A 22,194-nucleotide genomic window follows, 5' to 3' on the forward strand; every position below is an offset into this window, starting at 1 on the left:
ATATAGAAATGAACATCTTTGAGCAAAGAATCCCTAATTGAATGATTCCTTATCAATATCATTACTCATACTGAAACTTACAAAGTTATTTTTTTGAAAATCGAAGAAATTCCCCAGCTTTGATAAAAACGTTAATCCACTTTTGTCCTTTTAATTGACATAGACTCCAGTTCTCGAATAAAATGAGGATACTACATTGGGAATAGCCGGGATAGCTCAGTTGGGAGAGCAGAGGACTGCAAATCCTCGTGTCACCAGTTCAAATCTGGTTCCTGGCACATGATTAATTTGTATGGGTCTCTCTTCCCTCGAATTAATTGATATGAATCAACATACATATTCTTTTAGAGTCTAGATTTGAATAATAGCTTTATCCAGTTTGGCGAGATATACCCCATCTATGTTCTAGATGGGTAGAGTTTCTTAGATAAAGTATCTAAAAGAATTGGATTCCATCTCCTCTTTTTTTCCTCCTCTCGTTCAACCGAATTTGAATACGTAATACATATTCGAAAGGTTAAATTGGTTAATTGTTGAAAGGCTCAAAAGTCGAATCCGAATCTAGAGGGGTTGAAATAGACAAGATTCAGCTTAGATCCAAAGAAATAGAATCTGATATTCTCTCATTTCTTTGTCTTTTCTTTCATATTCGATGTTTTCATTCCGGATTTCTCCATTCCTTCCTATATGCCTTTCTAGAACCCGTCTAAGTAATGTGCGCAATACAAAGTTCATAATGCAGAACTCATTTGGTTCATCCTATTGGTGTGACCCATACGAAATATGTATCTTCCAAATAAATGTGAGAATTCCAATGAATCCCTAATTGTCTTTTTTTGTTAGCCTATCGAAAATTTCCTAAATTAGACCTGCTTAATCTAGAACAGAACGTGCAATCCTTGAATATCTAAAATTGTCTAAGTAGAAATAGCTTTCTTATCATTCAATGACCATCTTGTATTTCATAAAAAATGGGGGCAATATAATCCTTACGTAAGGGACATCCTATCCAACTTTCAGGCATTAAGATACATTTCAAGCGTGGATGATTATCATAAGAGATTCCCCACATATCATATGATTTTCTTTCTTGAAAATCCACTCTTTTCCAAACCCAGAAAACAGACGGAATTCTAGGATTCCTCCTGGAGGCATATACTTTTATGAATACATGTTCTGCTTGATCCACACCATCCTCTATTCTGGTAAGATGATAAACACTATCTAACAGCCCGCCAGGCGCTACATTATAGGCACATTGAGAGCGAAGATATTTGTACCCATATACATAAAAAATGACAGCAATGGAATGCCAATCCTTGGGCTTTATTTGTAAAGTCTCTATTCCTTGGTAATCAAAGCCCAAAGATCTATGAAATAGCCCATGCTTGACTAGCCAAGCAGACAAACGACCCTGCATCTTTTTTATCTCTCCCGCATTTTTATTTATATAAGTATTTCATATTTACGATAAAATTTCTGAAAATTGACCCACCACTTTTTATTCTAGACAAAGGAATCATGTCTAATTCACTAATTCGGGGGAAGATACTGAAATTTTGTATTTGAAAAAGATTTCCGTAGGGATCTCTGAAGTAGATGGCAGTTGATAAAGAACTCTTTGATCATAATTTCCTGTATGAATATGTCACAACCCAAAATCTGACTAGTCGTGATGGCACCTAACCCAACCTGCTAGGTAAGCCAATTAACCACTAACCAATTCCAATAACAATTAATAAAGTAATTAAGTAAAGAAATATATGAATCTAATACATTTTCCAAGAACTGGTAGTACAAATTATGAGCTTCTAAGAATAAAGTTTACAAAGCAAAAATAAAATAAATACATCATCTGTTTGAAACGTACATAAATAGAGTTTTATAGATCTAAGGTGTGATGACCCAAAATATCATCTTTAAATTTAATAAGTAATTCTGTGTTCTAAGACCTCAAAAAGCACCATTTTCATTCCTCGACTTGCGTGCGCAGTCCGAAAATTTTACGGAAAGTTTTCATGTGAAAAATGGATAAAAATGTGAAATAGAGCTTTAAAACTCAAGTGAGTTAACTTTGGTCAATATTTTTAGCAAACGGACCCGAATCAGTATTTTGACAGTTCCGGTAGCTCCGTATCATGACTTGGGACTTGAGCGTATGCCCGGAATTTAATTTGAAGGTCCCTAGCTCAAGTTATGACCATTTAACGGAACTAGAAATTTAAAGGCTAAAGATTTCCAAAAAATTTGAAGAGCTCCATTATGTCATTTATGACTTGTGTGCCAAATTTGAAGTCATTCCGGATTCATTTAATATGTTTTGGCACGAAATTTGTAAATTGAAAAGTTTAAAACTCAAAGTTTGAATCGGGGTGTGAATTACAATTCCAGCATTGTTTGACGTGATACGAGACCCCGAGTAAGTCCGTATTATATTATTGGACTTTTTGGTATATTCGTACGGGGTCCCGAGTACCCCAAGAGTGATACGGATTGAAATCGGATCAAGAACTGGACTTAAGCAAAATCTGAAATTTTGCCTTCTGTTGTAATCACACCTGCGGATTTTTGACCGTAGGTGCGAGCTCGCAGAAGCGAGCCTTTCATTGCAGATGTGCCCGGGCGTGGCTGGGCAAAAGTCCGCAGGTGCAGAAACCTACACGCACCCGCGCGTCTGCAGAAGCGGACAAAGTAATCGCAATAGTGGAGGTCAGCGCAGGTGTGCATTTTTTCTTCCGTAGGTGCGAGACCTCGCCTGGCAGCCCATTTCGCAGATGCGAGCCCAGGCACCGCAGGTGCGGAAATGCCTGGACAGTGTATATATCGAAGAGTTCGATATTATTTTTACATTTTGGTCGTTTTGAGCTCGGTTAAGGCGAAGTTTTGGGCGATTTTCACGGGAAACATTGGGGTAAGTGTTCCTTATCCTATATTGATTATATTTTATGATTCCATACTCATTTATATCATGAATCTGTGAATTTATGAAAGAAATGGACCAGAACCCCCGATGGCAACTATGGCCAGGGGTAGAGGTTGAGGCCGAGGTCGTACTAGAGGCCGAGGCAGAGGCCGAGGTAGAGCTCAGTCCAGAGCTCGAGTAGCCGCACCTGTTGAAGAACTTCATGTGGACCTTCAGGAGGAGGTTCCAGTTCAGAATATACCAGTTAGACCAGTTCAGGTCCAGGAAGGATTCATAGCCACTCCAGTACTTCAGGACGTTCTAGTCTGTTTGGTAAGTCTTATGGAGGGCGTGGCCCAGAATGGTACATTTCCAGTGGCACCAGCCGTCTCACAGGCTGGGGAAGGAGCACAAACTCCCACTACTCCCGCTCTGGAGCAGATGGCTCCCCAGAATCAGGCTCCAGCAGCCCCGCCAGTTGGGGTAGTTCAGCCAGTTGTTGCGGCACAGACCGGTGATAGGCCCGCCATGTATTTTGAGGCCTTATTGAGACTGGATAAGTTCACTAAGCTCTTTCCAGTTCACTTCAGTGATACACCTTCTGAGGACCCACAGGATTATCTTGAACGCTGCCACGAGGTGTTGTGGAACATAGGTATAGTTGAAACCAATGGGGTTCATTTTGCTATATTTCAGATGACGGGTTCCGCCAAGAGGTGATGGAGAGATTATACATTGACCCGACCAGTCGAATCGCCTGCACTTACCTGGGAGAAGTTCCTTCCTATCACACCGAGAGAGGAATTCCGAAAGCAATTTGAGCGTCTACAGCAGGGCACTATGACTGTTACTCAGTATGAGTCCCGTTTTGTGGATTTGGCCCATCATGCTCTCCTTTTACTACCTACGTAGGGAGAGAGAGTGAGAAGGTTTATTGAGGGACTCACTCACCCTATCAGACTTTAGATGGCCAAGGAGACCGGAAGTGAGATTGCTTTTCAGGCGGCTGCTAATGTTGCAAGGAGGATCGAGATGGTTCTTACACAAGAGAGAGGGGAGAGGTCCGATAAGAGGCCTCGTCAGTTCGGTGGTTTCAGTGGTGCCTCGTCTGGAGGTAGAGGTAATTTTGGTAGGGGTCATCCTCCCAGACCGTTTCATTCAGCACTTCATGTATCTCCCGGTGCTTCATGGAGTCACAGTCCTATTATGCCTTACTCTAGGAGCCAGTGTTCAGTGCACATTCAGCTCTTATCAGTGCATCACCACTCCAGAGTTACTACAGCAGTTATCCGGCCCATTTGGGTCAGCTTCAGCAGCCACCGCATCAGGATGGGTGTTATGTGTGTGGAAACATTGGTCACATCAGGAGGTATTGCCCTAGATTGGCGAGTAACAGATCTCGACAAGATTCTCGTGCCATCATACCGGCACCGGTTGCTTCACCGCCTGCTCAACCAGCTGGAGGTAGGGGTCAGGAAGCTAGAGGTGGAGGTCAGACCATTAGAGGTGGAGGCCAGCTAGTTAGAGGCCGTCCCAGGGACGCAGTTCAGAGTGGTAGGTCCCAGCCCCGATTTTATTCTTTTCCAGCTAGGCCTGAGGCCGAGTCATCTGATGTTGTGATCATAGGTATTATTCCAGTTTGCCATAGAGATGCTTCAGTTCTATTTGATCCAGGATCTACTTATTCCTATGTGTCCTCCTATTTTTCTTCATATTTGGTTGTGCCTTGTGATTCTCTAAGTGCTTCTGTGTGTGCATCTATATTGGATTGTCATGCCAAGACAATGACCTTAGCCATGCCGGGGTTACCTCGGTTAGAGTGGAAAGGAACTCCTGGTCATTCTGCCAGCAGGGTTATTTCTTATATGAAAGCTCGATGTATGGTAGAGAAAGGGTGTCTAGCCTATTTGGCTTATATTCGCGATCCCAGTGTGGGTGTCCCTTCTATGGACTCAGTACCAGTTGTTCGTGAATTTCCAGAAGTATTTCCTGCATATTTGCCAGGGATGCCACCCGACAGAGATATTGACTTCTGTATTGATTAGGCTCCGGGCACTCAGCCCATTTCGATTCCACCATACCGTATGGCCCCGCCAGAGTTGAAAGAATTGAAAGAGCACTTATAAGACTTGCTTGATCAGGGATTCATTAGACCCAGTGTCTCGCCCTGGGGTGCACCGGTATTATTTGTAAAGAAGAAAGATGGCTCTATGCGGATGTGTATAGACTATCAGCAGTTGAATAAGGCCACTATCAAAAACAAATATCCACTGCCATGAATTGATGACTTATTTGATCAGCTTCAGAGTGCCAAGGTATTTTCAAAGATCGATTTGAGGTCTGGTTACCATCAGTTGAAGATTAGGGCATCTGATGTCCCTAAAATAGCTTTTCGAACTCGGTATGGGCATTACAAATTCCTAGTAAGGTCATTTGGGTTGACAAATGCCCCAGCAACATTTATGGATTTGATGAATCGGGTGTTCAAGCCCTATTTAGATTCTTTTGTGGTCGTACTCATTGATGATATCTTGATTTACTCCAGCAGTTGAGAGGAAAATGAACAGCATCTTCGAAGTGTGCTTCACACCTTGAAGAATAATCAGTTATATGCCATGTTTTCAAAATGTGAGTTTTGGTTAGACTCAGTTGCCTTTTTGGGGCATGTTGTATCGGCAGAAGGCATAAAGGTGGATCCTAAGAAGATTGAGGCTGTTCAGAATTGGCCTAGACCTACTTCAGTTACAGAGATCCGGAGTTTCCTGGGTTTAGCAGGTTATTATCGTCGGTTCGTGGAAGGGTTTTCATCTATAGCAAGTCCATTGACCAGATTGACCCAGAAAGGTGTCCTATTCAGATGGTCAGACGAGTGTGAGTTGAGCTTTCAAAAGCACAAGACTGCTTTGACTACGGTGCCAGTATTGGTATTACCCACAGGTTCAGGATCGTATACGGTATATTGTGACGTATCTCACATTAGGCTTGGTACAGTATTAATGCAAGATGGCAAGGTAATTGCATATGCGTCGCTGCAGTTGAAAGTTCACGAGAAGAATTATCCTGTTCATAACTTAGAATTGGCAGCCATTGTTCATGCGCTGAAGATTTGGAGGCATTACCTCTACGATGTCTTGTGTGAGGTATTTACTAACCATCGAAGCCTTCGGTATCTGTTCAAACAAAAGGATCTTAATTTGAGGCAAAGAAAATGGTTGGAGTTGTTGAAAGACTATGATATCACCATTTTGTATCACCCCGGAAAGGCCAATGTGGTGGCCGATGCTTTGAGTAGAAAGGGTGTGTGTATGGGCAGTCTTGCGTATATTCCGGTTGGTGAGAGGCCATCAGCTGCAAATGTTCAGATTTTGGCTAATCAGTTCGTGAGGTTAGATGTTTCGGAACCCAGTCGGGTTCTAGCTTGCACAGTCGCTCGGTCTTCTTTATATGAGCGAATCAGAGAGAGGCAGTATGGTGATCCTCATTTACTTGTCCTTAAGGACATGGTGCGGCACGGTGATGCCAAACAGGTTGCTGTGGGGGAAGATAGGGTTCTGCGAATATAGGGTCGTATTTGTGTGCCTAATGTGGATGGGCTTCATGAATTAATTCTTGAAGAAGCACACAGTTTCAGGTATTCTATTCATCCAGGTACCGCCAAAATGTATCAAGATTTGCGGCAACATTATTGGTGGAGGAGAATGAAAAAGGATATAGTTGCACATGTAGCTCGGTGTCTGATTTGTCAGCAAGTTAAGTACGAGCATCAGAGACCTGGTGGTTTGCTTCAGAAGTTAGAAATTCCTGAGTGGAAGTGGGAGCGTATCACTATGGATTTTGTTGTTGGGCTCCCACAGACTCAGAGAAAATTTGACGCAGTTTGGGTCATTGTGGACAGGTTGACCAAGCCAGCACATTTCATTCCAGTGGCAGTTACCTATTCTTCAGGGAGGTTAGCTGAAATTTACATTCGTGAGATTGTCCGCCTTCACGGCGTGCCCGTGTCTATTATTTCAGATCGAGGTACGCAATTTACCTCACATTTTTGGAGGGCTGTACATCGTGAGTTAGGCATGCGGGTGGAGTTGAGTACAGCATTTCATCCACAGACAGGCAGACAGTCAGAGCGCACTATTCAGATATTGGAAGATATGCTCCGCGCTTGTGTTATAGACTTTGGCGATTCTTGGGATCATTTCTTGCCACTTGAGGAGTTTGCTTATAATAATAGCTACCAGTTGAGCATTCAGATGGCTCCATATGAGGCATTATACGGAAGGCGATGCCGATCGCCAGTTGGTTGGTTTGAACCGGGAGAGGCTCGGTTGTTGGGTACCGATTTGGTACAGGATGCCTTGGATAAGGTCAAGATTATTCAGGATCGACTTTGCACAGCTCAGTCTAGGCAAAAGAGTTATGCCGGCTGTAAATTTCGTGATATTGCTTTCATGGTTAGAGAAAGAATATTGCTCCGGGTTTCACCTATGAAAGGTGTAATGATGTTAGGAAAGAAGGGCAAGTTGAGCCCTAGGTATATCGGACCCTTTGAAATTCTTGAAAAGGTGGGTGAAGTAGCCTACAGGCTTGCATTACCACCTAGTTTATCAGCGGTTCATTCGGTGTTCCATGTGTCTATGCTCCAGAAATATCATGGTGATCCGTCCCATGTGTTAGATTTCAGCTCAGTCCAATTGGACAAAGATTTGACTTACGAGGAGGAGCCGGTGGCTATTCTAGCCCGGCAGGTCCGACAGTTGAGGTCTAAGAGTTATCCTTCAGTTCGGGTGCAATGGAGAGGTCAGTCGGTAGAGGCATCTACCTAGGAGTGTGAGTCGGACATACGGAGTAAATATCCACACCTTTTCTCCAACTCAGGTACTTTTTCAAACTCCGTTCGAGGACGAACGTTTGTTTTAGAGGTGGAGAATGTGATGACCCAAAATATCATCTTTAAATTTAATAAGTAATTCTGTGTTCTAAGACCTCGAAAAGCACCATTTTTCATTCCTCGACTTACGTGCGCAGTCCGAAAAATTTTCCGAAAAGTTTTCATGTGAAAAATGGATTAAAATGTGAAATAGAGCTTTAAAACTCAAGTGAGTTGACTTTTGTCAATATTTTTAGCAAACGGGCCCGGATTAGTGTTTTGACAGTTCTGTAGCTCCGTATCGTGATTTGGGACTTGGGCGTATGACCGAAATTTAATTTGGAGGTCCCTAGCTCAAGTTATGACCATTTAACAGAACTAGAAATTTAAAGGCTAAAGATTTCTAAGTTTGACCACGGGGTTGACTTTTTGATATCGGAGCCAGAATCCGATTCTGGAAATTTGAACAGCTCTGTTATGTCATTTATGACTTGTGTGCCAAATTTGAAGTCATTCCGGATTCATTTAATATGTTTTGGCACGAGATTTGTAAATTGAAAAGTTTAAAACTCAAAGTTTGAATCGGGATGTGAATTGTAATTCCAGCGTTGTTTGACGTGATACAAGACCCCGAGTAAGTCCGTATTATGTTATTGGACTTATTGGTATATTCGTACGGGGTCCCGAGTACCCCGAGAGTGATACAGATTGAAATTGGATCAAGAATTGGACTTAACCAAAATATGAAATTTTGCCTTCTGTTGTAATCGCACCTGCGGATTTTTGACCGTAGGTGCAAGCTCGCAGAAGTGAGCCTTCCATCGTAGATGCGCCCGGGCGTGGCTGGGCAAAAGTACGTAGGTGCAGAAACCTGTACGCACCCGCGCGTCCGCAGAAGCGGACACAGTAATCGCAGAAGCGGAGGTCAGCGCAGGTGCGGATTTGTTTTTCCGCAGGTGCGAGACCTCGCCTGGCAGCCCATTTCGCAGATACGAGCCCAGGCACTGGATATATCGAAGAGTCCAATATTATTTTCACATTTTGGTCGTTTTGAGCTCGGTTAAGGCAAAATTTGGGCAATTTTCGCGGGAAACATTGGGGTAAGTGTTCCTTATCCTATATTTATTATATTTTATTATTCCATACTCATTCATATCATGAATCCGTAAATTTATGGAAGAAAGGGACCAGAACCCCGGTGGCAATTATTATCGTCGGTTCGTGGAAGGGTTTTCATCTATAGCAAGCCTATTGACCCAAAATGGTGTCCCATTCAGATGGTCATACCAGTGTGAGTTGAGCTTTCAGAAGCTCAAGACCGCTTTGACTACGACGCCAGTGTTGGTATTACCCACAGGTTCAGGATCGTATACGGTATATTGTGACGCATCTCACATTGGGCTTGGTGCAGTATTAATGCAAAATGGCAAGGTAATTGCATATGCGTCGCGGCAGTTGAAAGTTCACGAGAAGAATTATCTTGTTCATGACTTAGAATTGGCAGCCATTGTTCATGCGCTGAAGATTTGGAGGCATTACCTCTACGGTGTCTTGTGTGAGGTATTTACTGACCATCGAAGCCTTCAATATCTGTTCAAACAAAAGGATCTTAATTTGAGGCAGAGAAGATGGTTGGAGTTGTTGAAAGACTATGATATCACCATTTTGTATCACCCCGAAAAGGCCAATGTTGTGGCCGATGCTTTGAGTAGAAAGGGTGTGAGTATGGGCAGTCTTGCGTATATTCTGGTTGGTGAGAGGCCATTAGCTGCAGATGTTCAGATTTTGGCTAATCAGTTCATGAGGTTAGATGTTTCAGAACCCAGTCGGGTTTTAGCTTGCACAATCGCTCGGTCTTCTTTATATGAGCTCATCAGAGAGAGGCAGTATGATGATCCTCATTTACTTGTCCTTAAGGACACGGTGCGGCACAGTGATGCCAAACAGGTTGCTGTAGGGGAAATGGGGTTCTACGAATGCAGGGTCGTATTTGTGTGCCTAATGCGGATGGGCTTCATGAATTAATTCTTGAAGAAGCACACAGTTCTAGGTATTCTATTCATCCAGGTACCGCCAAAATGTATCAAGATTTGCGGCAACATTATTGGTGCAGGAAAATGAAAAAGGATATAGTTGCACATGTAGTTCGGTGTCTGATTTGTCAGCAAGTTAAGTACGAGCATCAGAGACCTGGTGGTTTGCTTTAGAAGTTAGAAATTCCTGAGTGGAAGTGGGAGCGTATCACTATGGATTTTGTTGTTGAGCTCCTAAGAACTTAAAGAAAATTTGACGCAGTTTGGGTCATTGTGGACAGGTTGACCAAGTCAGCACATTTCATTCCAGTGGTAGTTACCTATTCTTCAGAAAGGTTAGCTGAAATTTACATTTATGAGATTGTCCGCCTTCACGGTGTGCCCGTGTCTATTATTTCAGATCGAGGTATGCAATTTACCTCACAATTCTGGAGGGCTGTACAGCGTGAGTTAGGCACACTAGTGGAGTTGAGTACAACATTTCATCCACAGACAGACGGACAGTCAGAGCGAACTATTCAGATATTAGAAGATATGCTCCGCGCTTGTGTTATAGACTTTGGAGGTTCTTGGGATCATTTCTTGCCACTTGTGGAGTTTACTTATAATAATAGCTACCAGTCGGGAATTCAGATGGCTCCATATGAGGCATTATACGGAAGGCAATGCCGATTGCCAGTTGTTTGGTTTGAACCGGGAGAGGCTCAGTTGTTGGGTATCGATTTGGTACAGGATGCCTTGGATAAGGTCAAGATTATTCAGGATCGACTTCGCACAGCTCAGTCTAGGCAAAAGAGTTATGCCGACCATAAAGTTTGAGATATTGCATTCATGGTTAGAGAAAGAGTATTGCTCCGGGTTTCACCTATGAAAGTTGTAATGAGGTTCGGAAAGAAGGGCAAGTTGAGCCCTAGGTATATTAGACCCTTTGAAATTCTTGAAAGGGTGGGTGAAGTAGCCTACAGGCTTGCATTACCACCTAGTTTATCAACGGTTCATCTGGTGTTCCATGTGTCTATGCTCTGGAAATACCATGGTGATCCGTCCCATGTGTTAGATTTCAGCTCAGTCCAATTGGACAAAGATTTGACTTACGAGGAGGAGCAGGTGGCTATTCTAGCCCGGCATGTCCGGCAGTTGAGGTCTAAGAGTTATCCTTTAGTTCGAGTGCAATGGAGAGGTCAGCCGGTAGAGGCATCTACCTGGGAGTCCGAGTCGAACATGCGGAGTAAATATCCACACCTTTTCTCCAGCTCAGGTACTTTTTCTAACTCCGTTCGAGGACGAACATTTGTTTTAGAGGTGGAGAATGTGATGACCCAAAATGTCATCTTTAAATTTAATAAGTAATTTTGTGTTCTAAGACCTCAAAAAATATCATTTTTCATTCCTCGACTTGCGTGCACAGTCCGAAAAAAATTTCGGAAAGTTTTCATGTGAAAAATGGATTAAAATATGAAATAGAGCTTCAAAACTCAAGTGAGTTGACTTTGGTCAACATGTTTAGCATACGGACCCGGATCAGTATTTTGATAGTTCCAGTAGATCCGTATCGTGATTTGGGACTTGGGCATATGCCCGGAATTTAATTTGGAGGTCCCTAGCTCAAGTTATGACCATTTAACGGAACTAGCAATTTAAAGGCTAAAGATTTTTCAAGTTTGACCACGGGGTTGACTTTTTGATATCGGAGCCGGAATCCGATTCTGGAAATTTGAACAGCTCCGTTATGTCATTTATGACTTGTGTTCCAAATTTGAAGTCATTCCGGATTCATTTAATATGTTTTGGCACGAGATTTGTAAATTGAAAAGTTTAAAACTCAAAGTTTGAATCGGGTGTGAATTATAATTCCAGCGTTGTTTGACGTGATACGAGACCCCGAATAAGTCCATATTATGTTATTGGACTTGTTGGTATATTAGTACGGGTTCCCGAGCACCCCGAGAGTGATACGGATTGAAATCGGATCAAGAACTGGACTTAAGCAAAATCTGAAATTTTGCCTTCTGTTGTAATCGCACCTGCTGATTTTTGACCGCAGGTGCGAGCTCGCAGAAGCGAGCCTTCCATCGCAGATGCGCCTGGGCGTGGCTGGGCAAAAGTCCGCAGGTGCAGAAACCTGCACGCACCCGCGCGTCCGAAAGCAGACACAGTAATCGCAAAAGCGGAGGTCAGCGCAGGTGCGCATTTTTTCTTCCGCAGGTGCGAGACCTCGCCTGGCAGCCCATTTCGCAGATGCGAGATTTGTCTCGCAGATGCGAGCTTGCATGTGCGAGCCCAGGCACCGTAGGTGCGGAAATGCCTGGGCAGTGTATATATCGAAGAGTCCAATATTATTTTCACATTTTGGTCGTTTTGCGCTCGGTTAAGGCGAAGTTTTGGGCGATTTTTACGGGAAACATTGGGGTAAGTGTTCCTTATCCTATATTGATTATATTTCATGATCCATACTCGTTTATATCATGAATCCGTGAATTTATGGAAGAAAAATCAGATTTTTCTAAAATCTTCCAAAAAAGGAAAAATTTAGATTTGAAGGTCCATTTGATATCGGAATTGGACAATTTTTAGATGGCTGAACTTGTATCGGAACGGGTGTTCGGATTTCGCGAGTGTTTCCTGAATTTCATACGTGGGTCCCACTGTCGAATATTTAAATTAATTTCGGATTTTTATCCGGAAAATTTGTAAATTCATATGGAATTAATTCCTATGATTAGTATTGAATATATCGAATTATTTGTGAATAGATTTGAAGCTTTCGGAGACAAATTTTAAAAAAAAAGTTGTGGTTGAGTAATTGATTAGAATTTGCAAAGCGAGGTAAGTGTCATGGTTAACCATGACTTGAGAAAATAGAACCCTTAAATTGTTTGTTATGTGAATTGCATGTAAACGACGTACAGGCGAGGTGACGAGTGTCTATACGTCGTCAAATTAATTGTTTGCCTGCTTACTTGAAAAATCATAAATTATTTTTAATCATAAATTAATTATTATAATAATTATTTCTCACTTATTCTTTGCAAATATAAATTCTTGAATTCCTGCATTAATTGTTATATGCTATTTGAATTATGTGTTTTAATTGTTTTTTGATATTTAGCATATTAAATATTAAACTGCCTAATTTCTCTATGATTTTCATAATAAATTGTTATTTGTCCTTGTTTGGTTCATAAATAAATTATAATTATTGTGTGCCTTGATGCTTAGTAATTTCTCATTGGACGTGGTATTTATTGGAGTAAGTTTTATTACATTTATGAGTTGTTTAAAATTATATTGGGGGAACGGGTTGCACGCCGCAACGGAAATGAAAGTCAATATTAGGGGATCGGATTGCACGCCGCAATAGACTTATTTAAAAGTCAATATTGGGGGATCGGAATGCACACCACAATAGACTTATTTAAAAGTCTATATATATACTTGATTGAAATAAATATATAACAGACTTGATTAAAAGGAATATATTGGGAGAGCGGGTTGCACGCTGCAACAGAATTGAATGTGAATATATTGTGAGAGCGGGTTGCACGCTGCAACATAACTGGGTAAAATAATAATGGATTATGACCGCTGAGTTGGCTTCAATTATTATAAATGTAACTGATTTATTTCTATTATTTGTTGTTGTTACCTGATATATTTCTATTATTTGTTATTGTTATTAATATTGCGTATAGGTTAATGTAAGTGAACTGCCATAGCCTCGTCACTACTTCGTCGAGGTTAGGCTCAGCACTTACCAGTATATGGGGTCGGTTGTACTGATACTACACTCTGCACTTCTTGTGCAGATTTTGGAGTTGGTCCCAGCGGCGTGCCATAGGCTTGCTCGGATTTCAGCTATTCGGAGGAGACTTGAGGTATAACTGCATGGCGTTCGCAGTTCTGAAGTCCCCGTCTATTTTACTTTAGCTGTGTGTTTATTTCAAGACAGCTTTATTTTATTCAGACCTTTATTTGTATTATTCTAAAAGCTCGTGCATTTGTGACACCAATTCTGGGATGGTATTTAGACACCGTTATTTTTATGGATTATTCACTATATTTCAGACGATACTTCCGCAATTGTTCTCTGTTATTAATAAATTTACAAATTATTTTAAAAATGGATAATATTATTTTAATGTTGGTTTGCCTAGCAAGTAAAATGTTAGGCGCCATCACGGTCCGAAGGTGGAAATTTCGGGTTGTGACATAAGGCTACCACGAACAGGATGCAGCTACCACCGGGACATAGGTACATCTTCAAATCCAGCTCACGTCGAATACAGCAACATCAGCAGCCAACATCTGCATGCAAGGTGCATAAGTATATTATGAGTACAACCAACCCCATGTACTCAATAAGTAACAAACCTAACCTTATGTTGAAAGTAGTGATGAGCTAACAAAAAGGTCGGGTCCAACACTAATATTCTACAATAGTTCATAATAGCATAGTACAATAAATAAATAGTATCTAAGAAATAAAAGGCTCAATTCGTTCACAATTTCAGAAAAATAGGCATTTCTTTTCAAGAATCTCAGTGAAAACCCAAATCTTTTACCGAAAAAGCCAAAATACGAGTAAGTTTGAAAACTGTGGTTTTTCCCAAAACTCCTTTCAACAAATAGTAAGATGTTTCATTTGTAGATAGCATGAGGAAAGTACTTCTCTATGCCTACATGTCAAGATACAGGTAAAATCATAAATGTCCCCTAAACTGGGTAGCAGAAGGAAATGCACCTCTATGCATGTATCTCAAGTACATTAGTCAAATGCAATGCATCTCGATGATGAGCTCATGTACTCACACTCTCAGAGTACTCAATCTCACTATCTCGCATTCTCTCTCACTATGCTCAGCATACTCAATCAATCAGCGATATACCATACTCGATGCGGCGTGCAACCCGATCCATATTTATAGTCGACTGCGCTCACTGGGGGTGTGCAGACTCCGGAGGGGCTCCTTTCAGCCCAAGCGCTATAATCCGCACGGACAACTCACGTGCTGCATGGACAAATCACGTGCCATAATATCAATATCTGGCATCGCACGGACAACTCACATGCCGCACGGACAACTCACGTGCTATAATATCAACATCTAGAATTGTACGGACAACTCACGTGCTGCACAGACAACTCGCGTGCTATAGTGACAACATCCTTACAAACAGGCCCCCGACCTCACTCAGTCATCAATCTCTCCCATCTTACTCATGGGCTCACAATGTCATGAAACTAGCCCGACAACAATGATATGATGTATCAATAAATAGCTGAGACTGAGATATGATATGAATGCATGAATATGACTGAGTACGAAATATCAATGAAATCAGTGAGATGACCGTAAGAAACGATCACTATGGGTCCAGACAATATCGGCATAATTCCTAAACATGATATCTAGCATGATTGATAGCTTAACTACTTTATCACATGGTGAAAACACGGATATCAACAAAATAGGACCACTATACAGTGCCATGGAAACAAAAGTCCCAATTCACATGGTGCACGCCCACACGCCCGTCACCTAGCATGTGCGTCACCTCAATACCAATCACATAACACGTATTTTAGGGTTTCATACCCTCAACACTAAGATTAGAAGAGTTACTTACCACGAACAAGCCAATACCAATGCCGAGCAAGCGAAGCGATGCTCCAAAGATTACATCCCGCACGTTCCGACCTCCGAAAGGCTCGAAACCCAATCCTTGTGATGAAAATTGCTCCAAAAGTCGCCTAAGCCATGCTCCAAAATCCAAAAAATGGGTGAAAAATTGCGAACCCTCGAACTTAAAGGGTTCTGCCCAGTCAATCCGCACCTGCGGACAAGAGGTCGCATCTGCGACCTTCGCTTCTGAGGGAAAAATCTCGCTTCTGTGAGAACGGCTTGGCCAACCATGATCTCTTCTGCGATGCCTAGGACCGCTACCTGCGGTCGCGCTTCTGCGCGCATTGGCCGCTTCTACGGGCCTCCTCATCCAGATCTCATCTCGCATTTACGACGCCTTTGTCGCACCTGCGAGCCCATTTTCGCAGGTGCGGAAACACCAGAACCAGCATCCTTCAACAATGCAATATGCAACGAAATTGACCGAACCTCATCCGAAACTCACCCGAGGCCCCCAGGAGCTCAACCAAATATACTAACAAGTACCATAACATAATATGGACCTACTCGAGGCCTCAAATCATGCATAACAATATCGAAACGACGAATCACATCTCAAATCAAAATCTATGAACTTTGAACTTTCAAATTCAATAACTCGAGCCGAAACATAGCAAATCAATCCGGAATGACTTCAAATTTTGCGCACAAGTCCCAAATAACATAATAAAGCTATTCCAATTTCCAGAATCGGATTCCAAAGTCGATATCAAAAAGTCAACCCCCCGATCAAACTTCTCAAAAATTCAACTGTCACTATTTCGAGCCAAAATCAACCACGGACCTCCGAATCACAATCCGGGCGTGCTCCTAAGTCCAACATCACCCAACAGAGCTAACGGAACCATCAAAACTCTGTTCCGGGTTCAAATTTATAAAAAGTCAAACTTGATCAACTCTCCCAATTTAAAGCTTCAACAATGAAATCCATTCTTCCAATTCGATTCCGAATAACCTGAAAATCAAAACCGACGATTCACATAAGTCATAATGCATCATACGGAGCTATTCATGCCCTCAAACAACCGAGCGAAGTGTAAATTCTCAAAATGACCGGTCAGATTGTTATAGAATACTGTGTTGAATATGAAACTTGTGATTGGTAGTAAAATACTGATTCGCTCGTTGAGACCTAAATCGATCTTCATAGAGTTCTCGAGATATTTTCTTACGAAGTTTTGTTATAGCATATATAACCGCTTCCAGTTTAGGTGGGCAACCTAGCAAATATACATCTACTGGAATTAGCTTATCGACTCCCCGAACAGTACTATAAGAATCGGCACTGAACATCCCGCCTGTAATTGTACAGGCTCCCATAGCAATAACATATTTTGGTTCAGGCATTTGCTCATATAATCTCACTAAAGAGGGGGCCATTTTCATTATTACTGTTCCGGCTGTTAAAATTAGATCCGCTTGTCTAGGACTCGATCTTGGTACTAGTCCATAACAATCAAAGTCGAAGTGTGAGCCTATTAGTGAAGCAAATTCAATGAAGCAACAATTGGTACCATAGAGAAGCGGCCATAAACTAGAGAGTCTTGACCAATTTGAAAGATCATTTAATGCAGTTGAAATAACTGAATTTTGGGTTGTTCGATCAAGTAAAGAAAACTGAATGGAATTCATAACTGTCTCAATCTTATTTTTTTCATTTTTCTTTTTATTGTCTGAATATTCAGGAGCTAAGACCATTCCAATGCCCCCTTTCTCCATGTATAAACTAAACCAATAATTAAGATAAGCACGAAAATGAAAGCTTCTATAAATACAGATACACCAAATACGTCGAAACTCATTGCCCATGGATAAAGAAAAACCGTTTCAACATAAAAAAAAAAAATATAAACTAGATCAAACATATAATAACAGATTCAAAATTGTAACCAAGCATCGCCCATTGGTTCTATACCCGACTCATAAGTAGAGAGTTTCTCCGGCCCTTTGCTAATCGGGGCTAACACTCCGAAAATTAAAAATACCAAAATAGGAACAAGGATGGATATTATTAGAAATGCCCAAAAAAAAAATTATATTCGTAAAGCAGAAACATAAACGCACTCCTATGAACGTGGAAAATATACCGAATTCGATTGGTCGATTCGAATTGGAATTGTCAAGTCATCCATAACTATTTAGTCAAAACAAGAATTTATTTTGATCGTACCGTCTAGTTTGCTTTGTTTATTGGTTTATTGTAGGGCATATCTCATTGCAAGATTCATCAACTGGAATCCGATTTTATTTCCATTATACTTATTCCCATTTTATTTAGTTAGTAGAACCTTCTAACTATATATTACTCTTGTACAAATTCTCTTGTTTCTCTTATTTTCATCTAGGATTTTCTCTAAAGACGGGGAATTCTAAATTAATTACTTATCTTATTTTTTCTTTAATTAGAAATTCTTTAAAGGTTTCTATTTTTTTCTATAAATAGAATCAGGAGGTCTTTTTGTCTTTTTTCTTATTTTTTCTTAGTGATTTAGAATAGAACAAGTAATCAAATAGAAAAGAATGTATAGGAATTTCCATCTCAAGATTTAGAAGATCTTGTGTTGGTATATTCCTTTTATTATTATTATTATTATTATTATTATTATTATTATTATTATTATTATTATTATTATTATTATTATTATTATTATTATTATTTAATAATAGTATTCGGATTCGAATCCAGGTGGCGGGGTTTTTCTTGGTTGAATACAGAAAAAGAAGACTACCTTTTTTGTGTTGTGCTTCGCTAGGTCGAGGTAAGTAAGGTATACGAAGGAAAGCCTATTTGACAATGAAAGTGACCAAAGGTATTCGTTTTTAAAAAAACTTTAGCTTGTACACAAATACAGTAGGCCCTTCCTAAATCCATGTGAATTCCTCTTCGTAGTTTTTCATTTCACCAGGCCCGTGAAATGATTTGACTTCCAAAATTCAATAAGATTGGGGATATCAAAAGAAAGGGAGTCTCACTAATTCTTTTATTGTGGATATGAATATGTAATTCTCCTCCGAAGATTAATGACGAAAGGTTAGTTTGTTTATCTGCAATTGAAAAAATCAATATCGATTGGATCCGTTGATATACATTTTTTCTTTCATCTGCTTAAACGATTGTCGTGAGTAAACTTATAGGAATAATTAGATTTCACTTAGTTACAAGAAAGAAATAATAATAAAGAAATAAAAATTATACAATTTGTTTTTATTTTGCATTTTTATAGGGCTATACAGACTCGAACCGTAGACCTTCTCGGTAAAACAGATCAAACTTATTATTATTAAAATGATCTTAATTGTTTCAAAGACCCAACACGCAATTTTTTTGTATTGGGCTCTTTCATTAACTGATATAAATATCAGTTAGTCTGCCATTTTTTTCTTGACAGAAAAAAAGATAAGGAAATGGCTCCATGTGCTCTGATTCATTATTTGGGAGCATTACCAAAGTATTACAAAGGTGGGATTATCTTGACGTAGGTCTGTCTCTGGCCTATATCAACCTAAGTTAAATGAAGTCACTATCGTTCTGCTAAAAAAATAAAATATAAACTTAAAGTTCATATGACGAAAAGCGCTAACTATTAAATAAATAATTACGACTTTAGAGCGCAAGTCAAACTCATGATAGGCGAGAAATCACGCGCACATGGTTTAGCTGTTTGCTGTGCTCTGTGATCTTATTCTTCTCCAAGACCCGATGCTTCATCTGCTTCTTTAGTTTAGTAGAAGTTCTTTCATGCTATTGCGTGAAACATTCGTTTGGTCTCCCACTGCTATCTATGCTAACTTGAAAGGTATGGCTACTTTCCTGCTGAACCTCCTTCCCAAAACAGGCTTCACAGCCATCCCTGCTTGCACGTTTGGTAGGGGCTCCCAATCTTGACTAATAGATTAGGGGTCCCGTATAAGGAGAATTCCTGCCCTATGCCACCTTGGTAGCACAAACAAGGGTCCTGTGTACCAGCGATGTACGAATCATAGTCAAAAACTTTACTAACTTTACTAGTTGCAAGGCGACTTTGTTGTAAAGTTTATTATACTAAAAAAGTATATTATAAAGGAAAATCTTCTTAGTATTACTATTTTTTATTATGAATATTCCTACCCTTGTCGTGCTAATATATTCATTAGTTTGAGTCTTAGTCTACTAAAAGCATAGGAAAGGAAGAGTCAACTTTTATGTTGCAAGGTTCCACCCCAACCAAGTAATAAGCACTAAACTGAACTCTATAAGGATAAACGGGGTGATTTCTCTCTACAAAGGAAAAGGCTGAGAATTTGAAATAGATAGAAAGGAGTCCAATCTAAGCAAGCGTAGTGGAGGAAAAAAATCCTTAAAGTAAGCAAGTAGTTGAATTAGTCCCTGCTAGTATTAGTTAGTATTACTTTATCATACAAAGGATTGTGGCAAGTAATAGAAAGTCAAGAGTGATATGGTGCAGCGGAAGGCCCCCTCAAATCTTCCTTGAGTTGACGTCACTAGGACATTACCCGCTTGGATCCTGCCTTGTTAGTCATCCGTAGAGCTAAAGGGAATTTTTTGAAGCCATTCCCATTCCCACACACCAATACCAACCAGGGTGGTTGTTCAGTAAGTCCAACCCCTAATAGAAATGATAAATTGCTTGCGCGCTTCGTTAAGTAAGAGAGAGGATCTTAGGCTGAACAGATCACCGGCTCCGAAGGCCTGCAATCGTGACTTTAGTTTCGATGGTTCGCTTTGCTGCCGGGGTGCAACAGCCTTTTATGACACTTTGAATGGAGTGGTCCGTACGCCCCTCCCCCTCGCCAAGCCTGAAGAAAGGAGCAACTTAGATACCTCTTTGTTAACTATATTTCTGCTTTGCTAAAAGGGTCCTTGGGCCCAATCAATCTCTATACTCTTGATGCAATGGACTCCCCAAAGCCACTAAACTGCTCTCTTCCACCCGATTTGAACTGAACCTCGTTCTAGTGAGATTTCCCCCCCCCCTCCCTTTTAAACTGAAACTCAGTTGCCTATCTGATCCTTGGTCTAATTGGTCCTTTCTCTATAGCTCAAATCGAATAGCTGGTCTACCTCTTCCCTTGGCTTGGTTGGTTATATAAGAGAATCCCGGGAGAAGCAAGTTAGACCTTACTTAGGGAGAACGATTTATTGGATGGTTCATTCCAGTCTGAAGTCATTCAAGTCATGGAATTGGAAGAAGTTCCCCCTTAACCAACCCTAAGAGGGAATTCTTCTATTCATTAAGATGAAGCCATTCAGTCAACTCTGAATCTGAACTCAATGACTACAATTCAAGAAGGGCATGAAGCTTTGGCTCAGTACAGTAGCATTTGACTTTGGGAAAGAGAATCGATCGCTTACCTTGATTTGGCATGCCAAAAGCATTTCGTTTTGGTTCTCATTGATTGAGTCGATCCCGAGACAAAGCAAAGGGAGTTTTGTGGGTTCAGTTTGCTTAGAGGCGGAAAGCCTAGAAGAGGCCTAGAAGTCATAAGGAATAGGCACTGTACCATTAACGAACTCTAAGGTTTGTCTTTTTATTTTATTGACTTTCTTGAGTCAATGTCGCATTTCGCGTGCTTGGTTAGATCTCCTAACCTAATGTAATGAACAAAAAGGTGAAAAATTCAGTCTTAGCTAAGCATTCGAATTCTGGGCAAGAGATGAAATCTTTCTTTCTAGGGAATCTCTGCTTACTAAGCCTTTGTTTGAAGGACCGGTCTTAAAGTGAAGTGCAAGACTAGCTGGACCCAGATGACTAATCGCTAACATCCCGGGTTCTCTCAGGATCGGGAGAACTCTCAGTTAAATACGACATTCAGTAAGAAGTAAGCCAAGTTCTATTACATCTTCTAACTTGTCTTAGACTCGTCAGTCTGTGATACATTGAGTTGAGAGTCAAAGTATAAAGGAGTAGAAAACCTTATAACTGAAAAAGATTCGAGTGAAAGCCAGCTGCATGAAGTCCATCAATAGTACTTTAGATTTTTCAATCAATCTTCTTTTGATTTTATTCTCGGCTGGTTGATATTACAATACGTCAGTTAGTTAAGATTCGATCCCCCTAGAAGACTAAAAGAATTTAGCTTTCCTGAAAAAAGTAAACTTACGGAAGCATATATCTCTATAACGCACTTCAATACGCACATAAGACGGTTCCTCTTTCTATACTCAATTACATAAGAGTCCAGCTAGCTCGTCTCTTTCTGGCATTTTAAGCCTTGTCCCACCAGCTTCTTTTCAATCCAGGAGCTACATGATAAGAAAGCTCTCGATCTCGACTAGCTTCAGTTAGTTAAATAGACCAGGAAAGTCGTACTGCAACTATGCCAAGCAAAATATTGATTCCAATGCTGTGGAGACGGGTCTTACTGATCAAACTAATCTACTTTAGGGATTCACCTAGCAGCTTTTAATAGGAAAGCTCGTTCCACAACTTCGATAAATTCTTTCATAGAAGCTTGCACTAAACCGGGGCTATCAACGTGAATGAGAGAAAAACAAAGCCCATTACTCAATTAGGGGATCTAAGCCACAACTCTATTCCCAACTAGAAATCTATAAAGGACTTTAAGGGAGAGCTGCTCTCTCTATCTCAGCTGCTTTCCCTACTAGGGGCACAAGAGGCACTTTTTGTCTAAAGCCTACTTCCTCTCTATAGGCAATTCCTTTTTTGTGGTTTGTGCTGTAATAAGAAGGATGTTGCTATTCTAAGATGT

General features: G+C 40.7%; 1 non-coding gene across 1 annotated transcript; it reads left to right on the top strand.

The window, feature by feature from the left end:
• The first annotated feature begins 205 nt into the window (after positions 1–205).
• TRNAC-GCA (transfer RNA cysteine (anticodon GCA)) lies at positions 206–278 on the top strand. Its single transcript has one exon. It is a non-coding gene; the product is annotated as a tRNA-Cys (tRNA).
• The last annotated feature ends 21,916 nt before the right edge of the window (positions 279–22,194 follow it).

The sequence above is a fragment of the Nicotiana tabacum genome, chromosome 22 (genome assembly GCF_000715075.1).
Source record: "Nicotiana tabacum cultivar K326 chromosome 22, ASM71507v2, whole genome shotgun sequence".
Classification (NCBI taxonomy): Eukaryota; Viridiplantae; Streptophyta; class Magnoliopsida; order Solanales; family Solanaceae; genus Nicotiana; species Nicotiana tabacum.